Genomic DNA, 16,991 nt, shown 5'->3' on the forward strand with positions numbered 1-16,991 from the left:
AAACCCTAAACCGAGGCCCCCCCACATCGCAAACACTAAAATTAAATTTTTAACCCCTAACCTGCCGAACCGGACATCGCCGCCACTATAATAAATATATTAACCCCTAAACCGCCACACTCCCGCCACGCAAACATTAGTTAAATATTATTAACCCCTAATCTGCCGCCCCCAACGTCGCCACCACTATACTAAAGTTATTAACCCCTAAATCTAAGTCTAACCCTATCCCCCCCTACCTTAAATATAATTTAAATAAAAAATAGGAGGGGGCGCCCTATCAGGGGATATATCAGATATCCTGTCAGGGTAATGCTAAGTAGCCAATTGATATACAAGCCTCAATTTGAGAAAGATAGTATAACTATGTTAGTCTAAGACTATATAGTCTATGTAATAGTAACAAAAAATATACCTCCTAAGAGAAAGACAAAATATGGTGATATGTAACCCAGTGGTGATAAGTAGCACAATGCCTATGTACCTCCTAAGAGAAAGAGAAATAAATTAAATAGCAAAAAAACAGAATACAATATTAAACAGGTAGTTCAGTCTCTGGTATAAAATTCACAATGCTGTGTGAATTATTGAGTCCAATATACTGTGTAGCAAACTTATGGAGGACAGTAAGTCCTAAAATAATAATAATATAATCTCTAGTAGTAGTGATGGAAAGTCACTGAGATGAAAACAGGCAGCTATCTGTGGAGATCCAGGCCGGGATCCAAAGCAGCAATCTACAAAGACAAGAAGAAACAGAAGCGCCACATGGCCCAATATTGTCTGGTCCAGAAGATAGATATATGTATATATGCAATATAAACTCACATTTGAGAAAGCACCTCAGGTAGTGCTATAGCAGCAGTCTGGGATTTCTAATAGTCACCCAGGGGACCAATCTCCGGTATAGGTGTGGTGTCTAGATGAACAAAATAAAAGGACATAGGTGCCTATATGACCTAGTATTGTCTTGACACAGGTGAGTCAGTAAGTTATTGGAAAGGTACTCACATTTGTTGTAGCATCTATTTTGATGCTATAGAGGCAGGATGGGATCAATATGGTCACCCACCAGACTTAATCAAGGGCCTGCTAGACACCAGGAAATCCAGAAACCACCAGTAGTTCGAAAAAAGGCCCAACCCCAGGGACTCCTCTCAAAAAAAGGATATGTGGCAGCAAAGAGATGATAGCAAGTGTCCCAATAAAAAATCGTTTTATTAATAAAAATAACAAAATTAAAAAGCCCCCCAAAATAAAAAAGCCCTACCCTACACTAAATTACAAATAGCCCTTAAAAAGGCCTTTTGCGGGGCATTGCCCCAAAGTAATCAGCTCTCTTACCTGTAAAAAAATTACAAATCCCCCCAACATTAAAACCCACCACCCACACAACCAACCCTACTCTAAAATCCACCCAATACCCCCTTTAAAAAACCTAACACTTACCCCTAGAAGATCACCTTACCGGGAGAAGTCGGCATCTTCTATCTTCATCCATCTGGTCCGGAACGGGTCCATCTTCAAGACATCCGACGCGGAACGTCCTCTTCAATCGATGGCTAACACAGAATGAAGATACCTTTAAGTGACGTCATCCAAGATGACATCCCTTCAATTCCGATTGGCTGATAGAATTCTATCAGCCAATCGGAATTAAGGTAGAAAAAATCCTATTAGCTAATGCAATCAGCCAATAGAATGCAAGCTCAATCCTATTGGCTGATTGGATCAGCCAATAGGATTGAACTTCAATCCTATTGGCTGATTGCATCAGCCAATAGGATTTTTTTCTACCTTAATTCCGATTGGCTGATAGAATTCTATCAGCCAATCGGAATTGAAGGGACGCCATCTTGGATGATGTCACTTAAAGGTACCTTCATTCTGTGTTTGTCATCGGAAGGAAGAGGATGCTCCGCGTCGGATGTCTTGAACATGGACCCGTTCCGGACCGGATGGATGAAGATAGAAGATGCTGTCTGGATGAAGACTTCTGCCCGTCTGGAGGGCCACTTCGCCCGGCTTGGATAAAGACTTCTTCCGGCTTCGTTGAGGACTTCGGCCCGGTTGGGTGAAGACTTCTCCCGGTAAGGTGATCTTCAAGGGGTTAGTGTTAGGTTTTTTAAGGGGGTATTGGGTGGGTTTTAGAGTAGGGTTGGTTGTGTGGGAGGTGGGTTTTAATGTTGGGGGGGATTTGTAATTTTTTTTACAGGTAAGAGAGCTGATTACTTTGGGGCAATGCCCCGCAAAAGGCCCTTTTAAGGGCTATTTGTAATTTAGTGTAGGGTAAGGCTTTTTTTTATTTTGGGGGGGGCTTTTTTATTTTGTTAAGGGGATTAGATTAGGTGTAATTAGTTTAAAAATCTTGTAATTTGTTTATTAATTTTCTGTAATTTAGTGGGGGGTTTTTGTACTTTAGATAATTTTATATAATTGTATTTAATTGTATTTAATTTAATTATAGTGTAGTGTTAGGTGTAATTGTAACTTTAGGTTAGGTTTTATTTTACAGGTAACTTTGTATTTATTTTAGCTAGGTAGTTATTAAATAGTTAATAACTATTTAGTAACTATTCTACCTAGTTAAAATAAATATAAACTTGCCTGTAAAATAAAAATAAACCCTAAGATAGCTACAATGTAACTATTAGTTATATTGTAGCTAGCTTAGGGTTTATTTTATAGTTAAGTATTTAGTTTTAAATAGGAATTATTTAGTTAATGATAGGAATTTTATTTAGATTTATTTAAATTATATTTAAGTTAGGGGGGGTTAGGGTTAAACTTAGATTTAGGGGTTAATAACTTTAGTATAGTGGCGGCGACACATTTAGGTGTCAGCAATGTTAGGGATGGCAGATTAGGGGTTAATAATATTTAACTAATGTTTGCGAGGCGGGAGTGCAGTGGTTTAGGGGTTAATATGTTTATTATAGTGTTGGCGACGTTGGGGGCAGCAGATTAGTGGTTAATAAATGTAGGTAGGTGGCGCCGACATTGGGGGCAGCAGATTAGGGGTTAATAAATATAATGTAGGTGTCGGCGATGTTGGGGGCAGCAGATTAGAGGTTCATAAGTATAATGTAGGTGGCGGCGGTGTCCGGAGTGGAAGATTAGGGGTTAATAATATAATGTAGGTGTCGGCGATGTCGGGGGCGGCAGATTAGGGGTTAATAAGTGTAAGATTAGGATTGTTTAGACTCTGAGTTCATGTTAGGGTGTTAGGTGTAGACATAAAATGTATTTCCCCATAAGAATCAATGGGGCTGAGTTAAGGTGCTTTACGCTGCTTTTTGGCAGGTGTTAGACGTTTTTTCAGCCGGCTCTCCCCATTGATTCCTATGGGGAAATCATGCACGAACACATTACACCAGCTCACCACTGGTATTGTAGTGTGGTAAGGAGCAAAATTTTGCTCAATGCTCACTTCTTGTCTGGGTTGTAAAACCCCGTAATACCAGCGCTGTCTGTAAGTGAGCGGTGAGCATAAACTGCTCGTTAGCACCGCACAGCCTCTAACGTAAAACTCGTAATCTAGGTGAAAGTATGTTTTGTATTTTGAAGTTCTAGGTACAATTTTTTTTTGTTTTTTTGCACACCCAGTATACTTAAATTACGACATACAATGTGCATTTTTAATAGAGATGTGCAGGAGAATTTGTTTTAGTTTCAGACAAAAATTTTGTTAAGAATATTTGTTTTCTCGAATATTCGTTTCCTGCACTATTTGGTTTTTGTTTAAATTAATGTAAATGTTTTGAAGCTACAGGTGAAAATTTCAAACTTACCCTAACGTTCTCTGGAGAGCACGCTAACCTGATCCTCTTCATGCTAAAACCCTGACCGCGCTAACAGGAGTCTTAGCAATTCGGCTCCCATGACTTTCACTAAAGTTAGTGCAGCCTCCTGTTAGCATGGCCAGAGACATGGCAAGAAGATGATCCGGTTAGTGCACTCTCCAGAGCGTGTTAAGGTAAATGTAAAGCCTTAAAAATCAATTAAAAGGAAAAGAATAAATAATGATGAATTTCGTCTTTATTTTTTTGTTTTTCTTTAAATATTGTTGGTGCATTTATTTGCAAACGAAAACTAATATCCCATTTTTGGTACAAATGTACATTTGTTTGAAAAGGAATGTACATCCCAAATATTTAATACCATTTATTCTTGTGTAATTTACATACAACTTTTATGTTTTTGATAAACTACAATTTTTGGTGAACAATGTTATTACTGTGTTTGATGCACCTTAACATTACATTTTTTCCAGCGTATTTTTGTGTAAATGGTTCAGTTATTAGTTTTGTATGATTTTAATATTACAATTTTCATTGCACACTTTTGTAATTTATGCATCTCCTTTAGTGAGAGACTCAGTTTTCAGAGTAAAATGTGGCTTTATAGAATTCTACCAGCAGTACTGGCGACCATTCTTAAAGAAATTCACCAGCCTAGACAGCTTTATAGAATTGGGCCAAGTGTCTCTTCTCACTCTTCTAATCTCTCCTCATTACCCTACCTTTCTTTGTCATCCCCCCTCCTCTACCCTATCTAATACCAACCCTTCTGGTTGTGAAAGTGAGAATGTAGAGTGTGAAACTGTGATAGGAGTGTGACTGGAGTTGAGAGGCGATGTGATAAAGACTTAGGGCCTGATGATGTAAAGCTCTCCCTTCAGGTGAGATGATCTAAGAAGTCTCATCAGTAAGAAAAGACCTCTAAAATTTTAGAAACACAAATTTTAGCTTGATGCATGGTTATGTTGCTATGTAGTGTTCTCTGTGGGAATAAGAGGACCCCCCCCCCCCCCCAAAGGTTTTGTATGCTTTCTCTCCATTTCGGCGAGATTTTAATCATCAGGCTTTAAGGCCCTGATAATCAAATATTTTACAGCTTGGAGAGAAATTGTAGTTTAGACTTCACAAAGGCTGCACTCACTGAATTTCAAATGAAAAAGGGCAGAACTCTCCAGCACGGCGAGATCTCTCTCATGTATGTATGTGAAGCAGAGACAAGCCCACTGCAATATAGCACTGCATGATGAGACTTTTGTCACACTTACACGTTGTGCATTGTATTTTTTATTACTATACATTTCAGATTGAATCCTATCAGTATTATTGCATTTAAGCTTTACAGTTTCTCATTTGTATTTTAAAACATTTACATTTTGATCTAGCAGTGATTTTATACATTCTGATTAGGCTTTGAAAGTTTCTGTGTTACTTTAATAACTTAGGATCATATTTTGTATATTTTACAAATTACTTTTCACTTTATATGATCTCCATCGTAAACTGACAGTTTCAGAAAGTAGGAGGGGCAGGGCAGTTCTCACAAGTATTGTGAAATGTTCTAAGCATTTTAAACAAGCTGGTCTCGCTGATTTGTTTTGTCAGATGTATGCAGGTGAAGTTTGCTATAAATTCACAATACACTTATTTTAAATTAGAAAATGTTTGATTATCTAGCACATAGAAAGTAATGATGCGCTCTCGTAACTGATACTGACAGTTTTTCAGTTTTAATTTAAATAAGACATGCCAAGTGCAATCTAATTTGTAAAAGATACACATATGTATATACAGAGTATGAGCCTAATTTGTTAAAGTTACACAGAAACTGTGAAGGCATAATCTGAATTTGTAAAATCACAATCATAAATACACTGCTATATACAAAATAAAATACAAAATAGAGAGAGCAAAGTTTAAATGTAATAAAATGTAATCTGAAGTATAAATATGACATAAAAAAGAAAGCACAAAGTATAAATGCAGCAGAACTGTCATGTCATGCAGTGTTATATTGCACTGGGCTTGTATCTCCTTTACATACAGAAATGCATGGAATGCCACATGTAGAAGAAAAGCAAAATCTGCCTTTTGAAAAGTGCTGGAGGATTATTTTAGAATATCTTACCTTAGAGAAAAGGTTTTGAATATCAGGGCCTTAGTGTAATTAAAGATATGAAAGTTGTGTAAATGTAATAATAAAGGAGTATGAATGAACAGTAACACGGTTAAAGCCTTGACGTGACGTTACTGATTACGTGAGTTGAAAGATATCATTAGTAAGTATTAGTATTAGTAGTGAACCAGTTACACTATTGTTTGTGCTACATTTTGTAGTACTATTTTGAACTAACATACTTACATAAACACACAATTACTAGTCATATACTACATACACACACTAGTAGTGACAAATAAATTATAATAGTACAGCAAATATGATGACACTACACACCTCAACACACACACACTAAAATAGTATTTTTGTGACTCACTGTATTACTAGAGTTCCTGTCTAATTAGTTCCTGTCTAATTTACTTCTGTCTAGCAGTGACCTGACCTCACAATGGTCGACTACTAGTACCATTTTAATCATGTGCTAATTTAACTATTTTGTAAGAATTCCATTGATTGATTTAGCTCATTGTGTGTGTGTGTGTCTGTGTGTACCATGTAAAAATTGTTAGTAATAGAATAAAAGGTTAAATTGCAAATTTAAAAAGCTATGGCCCAGATTACGAGTTTTGCGTTAGAGGCTGTGCGGTGCTAACAAGCAGTTTTCCCTCACCGCTCACTTACCTGCAGCACAGGTATTAAATTTTGCTCATTACCGCACTCCAATACCAGCACTGCTTAAGTCAGCGGTGAGCTGGTCATACGTGCTTGTGCGCGATTTCCCTATAGGAATCAACGGGGAAAGCCGGCTGAAAAAAAGTCTGGCAAAAAGCAGCGTAAAACTCCTTAACACAGCCCCATTGATTCCTATGGGGAAATAAAATTTATGTCTACACCTAACACCCTAACTTGAACCCCGAGTCTAAACATCATTAATCTTACACTTATTAACCCCTAATCTGCCGCCCCCGGCATCGCCGACACCTGCATTATATTATTAACCCCCTAATCTGCCGCTCCGGACACCACCGCCACCTACATTATATTTATGAACCCCTAATCTGCTGCCCCCAACATCGCTGACACCTACATTATATTTATGAACCCCTAATCTGCTGCCCCCAACATCGCTGACACCTACATTATATTTATTAACCCCTAATCTGCCGCCCCCAATGTCGCCGCCACCTACCTACTAATCTGTCACTAGATTAAACATATTAACTCCTAAACCGCCGCACTTCCGCCTTGCAAACATTAGTTAAATATTATTAACCCCTAATCTTCCGTCCCTAACATCGCTGCCACCTACCTACATTTATTAACCCCTAATCTGCTGCCCCCAACGTCGCCGCCACTATACTAAATGTATTAACCCCTAAACTTAAGTCTAACCCTAACACCAACTAACTTAAATATAATTACAATAAATCTAAATACATATTCCTATCATTAACTAAATTATTCCTATTTAAAACTAAATACTTACCTGTAAAATAAACCCTAAGCTAGCTACAATATAACTAATAGTTACATTGTAGCTAACTTAGGCCTAGATTTGGAGTTTGGCGGTAGCCGTGAAAACCAGCGTTAGAGGCTCCTAACGCTGGTTTTAGGCTACCGCCGGTATTTGGAGTCAGTCAAAAAAGGGTCTAACGCTCACTTTTCAACCGCGACTTTTCCATACCGCAGATCCCCTTACGTAAATTGCGTATCCTATCTTTTCAATGGGATCTTCCTAACTCCGGTATTTAGAGTCGTGTCTGAAGTGAGCGTTAGAAATCTAACGACAAAACTCCAGCCGCAGAAAAAAGTCAGTAGTTAAGAACTTTCTGGGCTAACGCCGGTTCATAAAGCTCTTAACTACTGTGCTCTAAAGTAAACTAACACCCATAAACTACCTATGTACCCCTAAACCGAGGTCCCCCCACATCGCCGCCACTCGATTAAATTTTTTTAACCCCTAATCTGCCGACCGGCACCTACGTTATCCTTATGTACCCCTAATCTGCTGCCCCTAACACCGCCGACCCCTATATTATATTTATTAACCCCTAACCTGCCCCCCTCAACGTCGCCGCCAGCTACCTACACTTATTAACCCCTAATCTGCCGTCCGCACGCCGCCGCCAGCTACATTATAGCTATGTACCCCTAATCTGCTGCCCCTAACACCGCCGACCCCTATATTATATTTTTTACCCCTAACCTGCCCCCCTCAACGTCGCCTCCACCTGCCTACACTTATTAACCCCTAATCTGCCGAGAGGATCTCACCGCTACTATAATAAAGTTATTAACCCCTAATCCGCCTCACTCCCACCTCAATAACCCTATAATAAATAGTATTAACCCCTAATCTGCCCTCCCTAACATCGCCGACACCTAAATTCAATTATTAACCCCTAATCTGCCGACCGAATCTCGCCGCTATTCTAATAAATGGATTAACCCCTAAAGCTAAGTCTAACCCTAACACTAACACCCCCCTAAGTTAAATATAATTTAAATCTAACGAAATAAATTAACTCTTATTAAATAAATTATTCCTATTTAAAGCTAAATACTTACCTGTAAAATAAATCCTAATATAGCTACAATATAAATTATAATTATATTATAGCTATTTTAGGATTTATATTTATTTTACAGGTAACTTTGTATTTATTTTAACCAGGTACAATAGCTATTAAATAGTTAAGAACTATTTAATAGCTAAAATAGTTAAAATAATTACAAAATTACCTGTAAAATAAATCCTAACCTAAGTTACAATTAAACCTAACACTACACGATCAAAAAATAAATTAAATAAAATACCTACAATTACCTACAATTAAACCTAACACTACACTATCAATAAATTAATTAAATACAATATCTACAAATAACTACAATTAAATAAACTAACTAAAGTACAAAAAATAAAAAAGAACTAAGTTACAAAAAATAAAAAAATATTTACAAACATAAGAAAAATATTACAACAATTTTAAACTAATTACACCTACTCTAAGCCCCCTAATAAAATAACAAAGCCCCCCAAAATAAAAAATGCCCTACCCTATTCTAAATTACAAAAGTTCAAAGCTCTTTTACCTTACCAGCCCTGAACAGGGCCCTTTGCGGGGCATGCCCCAAGAAATTCAGCTCTTTTGCCTGTTAAAAAACACATACAATACCCTCCCCAACATTACAACCCACCACCCACATACCCCTAATCTAACCCAACCCCCCCTTAAATAAACCTAACACTAAGCCCCTGAAGATCTTCCTACCTTGTCTTCACCTCACCGGGTAAAACACTGATCCGTCCTGGCTCCGATATCTTCATCTAAGCCCAAGCGGGGGCTAGACATCCATCATCCGATGGCTGAAGAAGTCCAGAAGAGGGTCCAAAGTCTTCATCCTATCCGGGAAGAAGAGTAGATCCGGACCGGCAACCATCTTCTTCCAAGCGGCATCTTCTATCTTCATCCGATGAGGACCGGCTCCATCTTGAAGACCTCCACCGCGGACCCATCTTCTTCCGACGACGACTTCCCGATAAATGACGGTTCCTTTAAGGGACGTCATCCAAGATGGCGTCCCTCGAATTCCGATTGGCTGATAGGATTCTATCAGCCAATCGGAATTAAGGTAGGAAAATTCTGATTGGCCGATGGAATCAGCCAATCAGAATCAAGTTCAATCCGATTGGCTGATCCGATCAGCCAATCAGATTGAGCTCGCATTCTATTGGCTGATCGGAACAGCCAAAAGAATGCGAGCTCAATCTGATTGGCTGATTGAATCAGCCAATCGGATTGAACTTGATTCTGATTGGCTGATTCCATCAGCCAATCAGAATTTTCCTACCTTAATTCCGATTGGCTGATAGAATCCTATCAGCCAATCGGAATTCGAGGGACGCCATCTTGGATGACGTCCCTTAAAGGAGCCTTCATTCGTCGTTAGTCCGTCGGGCCAGCAGGATGTTCCGCGTCGGAGGTCTACAAGATGGATCCGGAAGAAAGAAGATTGAAGATGCCGTTGATAGAAGACTTCAGCCGGATCATGGACCTCTTCAGCTCCCGCTTGGATGAAGACTTCAGCCGGATCATGGACATCTTCAGCCCCCTGCTTGGGCTTGGATCAGGACATCGGAGGAGCTCTTCTGGATCGATCGGTGAACCTGGTATGGTGAAGATAAGGTAGGAAGATCTTCAGGGGCTTAGTGTTAGGTTTATTTAAGGGGGGTTTGGGTTAGATTAGGGGTATGTGGGTGGTGGGTTGTAATGTTGGGGGGGTATTGTATGTGTTTTTTTTACAGGCAAAAGAGCTGAATTCTTTGGGGCATGCCCCGCAAAGGGCCCTGTTCAGGGCTGGTAAGGTAAAAGAGCTTTGAACTTTAGTAATTTAGAATAGGGTAGGGCATTTTTTTATTTTGGGGGTCTTTGTTATTTTATTAGGGGGCTTAGAGTAGGTGTAATTAGTTTAAAATTGTTGTAATATTTTTCTGATGTTTGTAAATATTTTTTTATTTTTGTAACTTAGTTCTTTTTTATTTTTTGTACTTTAGTTAGTTTATTTCATTGTATTTATTTGTAGATATTGTATTTAATTAATGTATTGATAGTGTAGTGTTAGGTTTAATTGTAACTTTATTATAATAGCGGTGCGGTCCGGTCGGCAGATTAGGGGTTAATAAGTGTAGGCAGGTGGAGGCGACGTTGGGGGAGGCAGATTAGGGGTTAATAAATATAATATAGGGGTCGGCGATGTTAGGGCAGCAGATTAGGGGTACATAGGGATAATGTAAGTAGCGGCGGTTTACGGAGCGGCAGATTAGGGGTTAAAAATAATATGCAGAGGTCAGCGATAGCGGGGGCGGCAGAATAGGGGTTAATAAGTGTAAGGTTAGGGGTGTTTAGACTCGGGGTACATGTAAGGGTGTTAGGTGCAGACGTAGGAAGTGTTTCCCCATAGCCAACAATGGGGCTGCGTTAGGAGCTGAACGCGGCTTTTTTGCAGGTGTTAGGTTTTTTTTCAGCTCAAACAGCCCCATTGTTGTCTATGGGGGAATCGTGCACGAGCACGTTTTTGAGGCTGGCCACGTCCGTAAGCAACTCTGGTATCGAGAGTTGAAGTTGCGTTAAATATGCTCTACGCTCCTTTTTTGGAGCCTAACGCAGCCATTCTGTGGACTCTCAATACCAGAGTTATTTTAAAGATGCGGCCAGAAAAAAGCCAGCGTTAGCTTCGCGGGTCGTTACCGACAAAACTCTAAATCTAGACGTTAGGGTTTATTTTTATTTTACAGGCAAGTTTCTATTTATTTTAACTAGGTAGACTAGTTAGTAAATAGTTATTAACTATTTAATAACTACCTAGCTAAAATAAATACAAAAGAACCTGTAAAATAAAACCTAACCTAAGTTACAATAACACCTAACCTTACACTATAATTAAATAAATTAACTAAATTAAATACAATTAGATTAAATTAGCTAAAGTACAAAAACAAAATAAAACACTAAATTACAGAAAATAATAAACAAATTACAGGTAGCCCTCAGTTTACGCCGGGGTTAGGTTCCAGGAGGAATGGTTGTAAATTGAAACGGTTGTAAATTGAAACCCAGTTTATAATGTAAGTCAATGGGAAGTGAGGGAGTTAGGTTCCAGGCCCCTCTCAAAATTGTCATAAGTAACACCTAATACATTATTTTTAAAGCTTTGAAATGAAGACTTTAAATGCTAAACAGCATTATAACCCTAATAATATAGATTGTATCATCATCAAACTAAGTTTAATGAACAAAAACATTTGCTAAACATCACCTAAAAAAATTATTGCACAACAGACTGCATCATCATCAAACTAAGTTTAATTAACAAAAACGTTTTTTTACTTGCATTTTTCTGCAAACAGTTCTCTGCATTGTTAGCATGTTAGATAACATTGGGTCTGCACCTATTCTATGCGTTTCAATCTGCAGTGATTAATAAGCAGTTAGGCACCCTCACCTCAAGCTGCTGGACAGGAAGATAATAGGGAAGTGCCTGCTAAATTTTTCTCGATAGATCTTGTCTGATCTGTGTACACAAATCCATTTAAAGCTGTTAAGTTGCATAACTTTGCTGCAAAACAAGCGGACAGCTCCACCTACTGTCTATTTTAATTAGTGCATTGCTTTCCAAAAGCTTTTCAATAGCAGTCACATGATTGAAAAAAAAGGTTGTTATTCTGAAACGGCGCAAATTGAACCGGCGTAAACCGAGGGCCACCTGTACAGATATTTAAAATAATTACACCTAATCTAATAGCCCTATTAAAATAAAAAGCCCCCCAAAATAAAAAATAAAAAAACCCCAGCCTAAACTAAACTACCAATAGCCCTTAAAAGGGCCTTTTGCGTGGCATTGCCCCAAAGTAATCAGCTCTTTTAAATGGTAAAAAAATACAAACAACCCCCCCAACAGTAAAACCCACCACCCACACAACCAAACCCCCAAATAAAAGCCTAACTACAAAAACCTAAGCTCCCCATTGCCCTGGAAAGGGCATTTGGATGGGCATTGCCCTTAAAAGGGCAGTTAGGTCTTTTGCAGGCCTAAAGTCCCTAACCTAAAAATAAAACCCACCCAATACACCTTTAAAAAACCTAACACTAACCCCCTGAAGATTGACTTACCGGGAGAAGTCTTCATCCAAGCCGGGCCGAAGTCCTCAATGAAACCAGAAGTCTTCATCCAAGCCATGCAAAGTGGTCCTCCAGATGGGCAGAAGTCTTCATCCAGACGGCATCTTCTTTCTTCATCCATCCGGCGCTGAGCGGGTGCATCTTCAAGACATCCTACGCGGAGCATCCTCTTCATCCGATGACTAAAGCTGAATGAAGGTACCTTTAAGTGACGTCATCCAAGATGGCGTCCCTTAGATTCTGATTGGCTGATAGAATTCTATCAGCCAATCAGAATTAAGGTAGAAAAAATCCTATTGGCCGATGCAATCAGTCAATAGGATTGAAGTTCAATCCTATTGGCTGATCCAATCAGCCAATAGGATTGAGCTCACATTCTATTGGCTGATTGGATGTTTGATTCTATTGGCTTATTGGATGTCTTGAAGATGGACCCACTCCATGCCGGATGGATGAAGATATAAGATGCCGTCTGGATGAAGACTTCTGCCCATCTGGAGGACCACTTCGCCCGGCTTGGATGAAGACTTCTCCCGGCTTTGTTGAGGACTTAGGCCCGGCTTGGATGAAGACTTCTCCCAGTAAGTCGATCTTCAGGGGGTTAGTGTTAGGATTTTTTAAAGGTGTATTGGGTGGGTTTTATTTTTAGGTTAGGGACTTTGGGCCTGCAAAAGAGCTAACTGCCCTTTTAAGGGCAATGCCCATCCAAATGCCCTTTTCAGGGCAATGGGGAGCTTATGTTTTTTTAGCTAGGCTTTTATTTGGGGGGTTGGTTGTGTGGGTGGTGGGTTTTACTGTTGGGGGGTTGTTTGTATTTTTTTTACAGGTAAAAGAGCTGATTACTTTGGGGCAATGCCCCGCAAAAGGCCCTTTTAAGGGCTATTGGTAGTTTAGTTTAGGCTAGGGTTTTTTTTTTTATTTTGGGGGGGCTTTTTTATTTACTAGGGCTATTAGATTAGGTGTAATTATTTTAAATATCTGTAATTTGTTTATTATTTTCTGTAATTTAGTGTTTGCTGTTTTTTGTACTTTAGCTAATTTAATTAAATTTAGGTAATTGTATTTAATTTAGTTAATTTATTTAATTATAGTGTAAGGTTAGGTGTTATTGTAACTTAGGTTAGGTTTTATTTTACAGGTACTTTTGTATTTATTTTATCTAGGTAGTTATTAAATAGTTAATAACTATTTACTAACTAGTCTACCTAGTTAAAATACAAACTTGCCTGTAAAATAAAAATAAACCCTAAGATAGCTACAATGTAACTATTAGTTAAATTGTAGCTATCTTAGGGTTTATTTTATAGGTAAGTATTTAGTTTTAAATAGGAATTATTTATTTAATGATAGGAATTTTATTTAGATTTATTTAAATTATATTTAAGTTAGTGGGTGTTAAGTTTAGAGTTAGACTTAGGTTTAGGGGTTAATACATTTAGTATAGTGTCGGCGACGTTGGGGGCGGCAGATTAGGGGTTCATAAATGTAGGTAGGGGGCAGCGATGTTAGGGACGGCAGATTAGGGGTTAATAATATTTAACTAATGTTTGCGAGGCAGGAGTGCGGCGGTTTAGGGGTTAATATGTTTATTATAGTGGCGGCGACGTTGGGGGTGACAGATTAGGGGTTAATAAGTGTAGGTAGGTTACAGCGACATTGGGGGTGGAAGATTACGGTTTAATAAATATAATGTAGGTGTCGGTGATGTTGGGGGCAGCAGATTAGGGGTTCATAAATATAATGTAGGTGGCGGCGGTGTCCGGAGCGGCAGATTAGGGGTTTATAATTTTATTTTAGTGTTTGTGATGTGGGAGGGCCTCGGTTTAGGGGTTAATAGGTAGTTTATGGGTGTTAGTGTACTTTTTAGCACTTTAGTTATGAGTTTTATGTTACGGCGTTGTACCATAAACTATAAACCACTATGTGCAGAATTATATAACATTATTTTTAAAGTTTACTGACACTTTAATGAAGTCTCTAACAGTTGACTCCACATGTGTATATTTAATACAAAAAAAGGGGGTTGAGTAGGGGGCACCACAGGGTATCTGGATTTTCTAAAATTCTTAATCAGCTTTGTTAAATTTAATTCAGTAAGGAACAAATTTAAGGCTAGTTTTTTTTTAATAATCGAACATTAAGTTTTCGTTTTTTTCTAATAGTTAATAGTCAAACCTTAAGTGTGGATTAGGAAGGTTTGATAACAGGCTCTGTGTTCTTGATATTAAATTGAGTTGTTTTGATTTGTATCAAATCTATTTATCTAGTAGTGATAGTGTAAATGTAATGTGCAAAAGAAGAATAAAAAAAGCTCTAATGGAAATTATACATCTATTATGTTCCCTTATTGTTATATAATTGTGAAATTAAAAAAAGTTAAAAAACTATTTTTGATATTTTTTTTTGATACAGGTGATGATATATTGGCTGGAGTTAGAAGATCTTATAATGTGAGCTATTGTTAGATGATCTTTCAAAATAGTGTTGGAAATAATTGTGAATGTGATCAAAATTTAGCAATGTGTACAAAATTAAAAAAATAAATTCAAAATTTAATAAATGACAGTTTAAATTGTTCAATTTCCTATACCTATTATTAAATGCAGTTATATTTCTGAGAAAAGGAAAAAAAATATTTTCTCAGTATAATAATATTGTTCCCGATCCGATAAATTAAAAATATTAAAATAGTAGGCTAGACACATATAAAATGCTCGATATGCTAAAATTTCACTTGACTTAAACCAAGTTAATTATAAAACAAGTAGGTTATTTTCAGTGTACAAGATGTAAAACTTACGTATACAATTTTGGCCGTATTTGCAAAAAATATTGGAAACATAATGAATGTTGGAATAAAGCACTTTGTACATAAATATCATTGCTCAGTTTCTGTTTTTCAAACAGTAGTTTTGTAGCAAACAGTAATTTTGTAGCCAGTAGATCAGATAATAATAGAACGCCACGTTTGTTACAGATTTAAGATGTTTTACAGTTCCGTTCACTTTTAAGGTGATTTAAAGGTGTCAAAGTTCCATTTAGTTATCAGTGACTTTACTTCATCTAATATAAAATCCTGTGTGACACTGTACCTTATTGTCTGTCGGAAGGTCTTTTGATCCTTTTTTGTTTGTTGCAGCGTCTCTAGCCGTTAGAATTCTGTTTCCAAATTCAGAAATATAACTGCATTTAATAATAATTTTTAAGTTTTTTTAATTTCACAATTATATAACAATAAGGGAACATACTAGATGTAGAATTACCATTAAAGCTTTTTTTATTCGTCACAACTTTTGCACATTACATTTACACTATCACTAGATAAAGAGATTTGATACTAAACAATTAAATTTAATATCAAGAACACAGAGCCTGTTATCAAACCTTCCTAATCCACACTTAATGTTTGACTATTAACTATTAGAAAAAAAAAAGAAAACTTAATGTTCGACTATTAATTATTAGAAAAAATGAAATCTAGCAATAAATTTGTTCCTTACTGAATTAAATTTAACAAGCTGATTAAGAATTTTAGAAAATCCAGATTGCCTGTGCGCCCCCTACTCAACCCTCTTTTTTTGCCAGCACACATTTGTCTCTTGTGATTGACTGACTATGGGCTAGATTGAAAATTGAGCTAATATCTCCACTCAGTTTTGTTTTTTCTGTGATTGTTACTGAGCGGGAGATTACGAGTTGGGAGCACAGATATCGCTCCCTCGTGATCGCATCCTTGCGCTCAACAACGCTCATGTTCAAGGATGATTTTTCCCCTAATAGACTTGAATGGAGTCCTGATTTCATGGCAACAGCCTCACAACCACAGCTTGCATAACCTGGCTTGCAATAACACAACAATATATATGTATACAAATATCTACATACATATTTATGTATAAAGTGAACAACAATAGGGAGAGATATATCCACAACAGATACTGGAGAAAAAACTATTTATATAGAAATAGTTCTTTATAATCAACTCAGCAGGGGAGTAGACTGCAAATGAGTTTGGTGCAGACCCTCTTATTTAAATACAAACTAGAAAAAAGAAAGAAGAAAAACTAATCAGAATTCATGAGAAAATCCTAATATATAGAGAGAGATTTCAGCACTCTTAAAGACCCCGCTGATAGAGATCAGAAAAAAGTTGGAACACCCCTCAGGGAAGCATCAATACAAACACAGGTCAGTATCTAATAAAGAAGCATCTGACATAGAAAATGATTCAGATAAGCTTCCAAAAAATGGAGAAACCTCAGCTGGCTCCCAACCTTTAGAAAAAAGAGGCGGTATGGCCAAAAGAGGAGGAGCTATGAGAAACTTAGATACACAAGAGAGAAGATACCCACAATGGTATCAGAGAGGAAGAAGGGAACACCAGAGACAGGA

The sequence above is a fragment of the Bombina bombina genome, chromosome 1, assembly GCF_027579735.1.
Source record: "Bombina bombina isolate aBomBom1 chromosome 1, aBomBom1.pri, whole genome shotgun sequence".
NCBI classification, from domain to species: domain Eukaryota; kingdom Metazoa; phylum Chordata; class Amphibia; order Anura; family Bombinatoridae; genus Bombina; species Bombina bombina.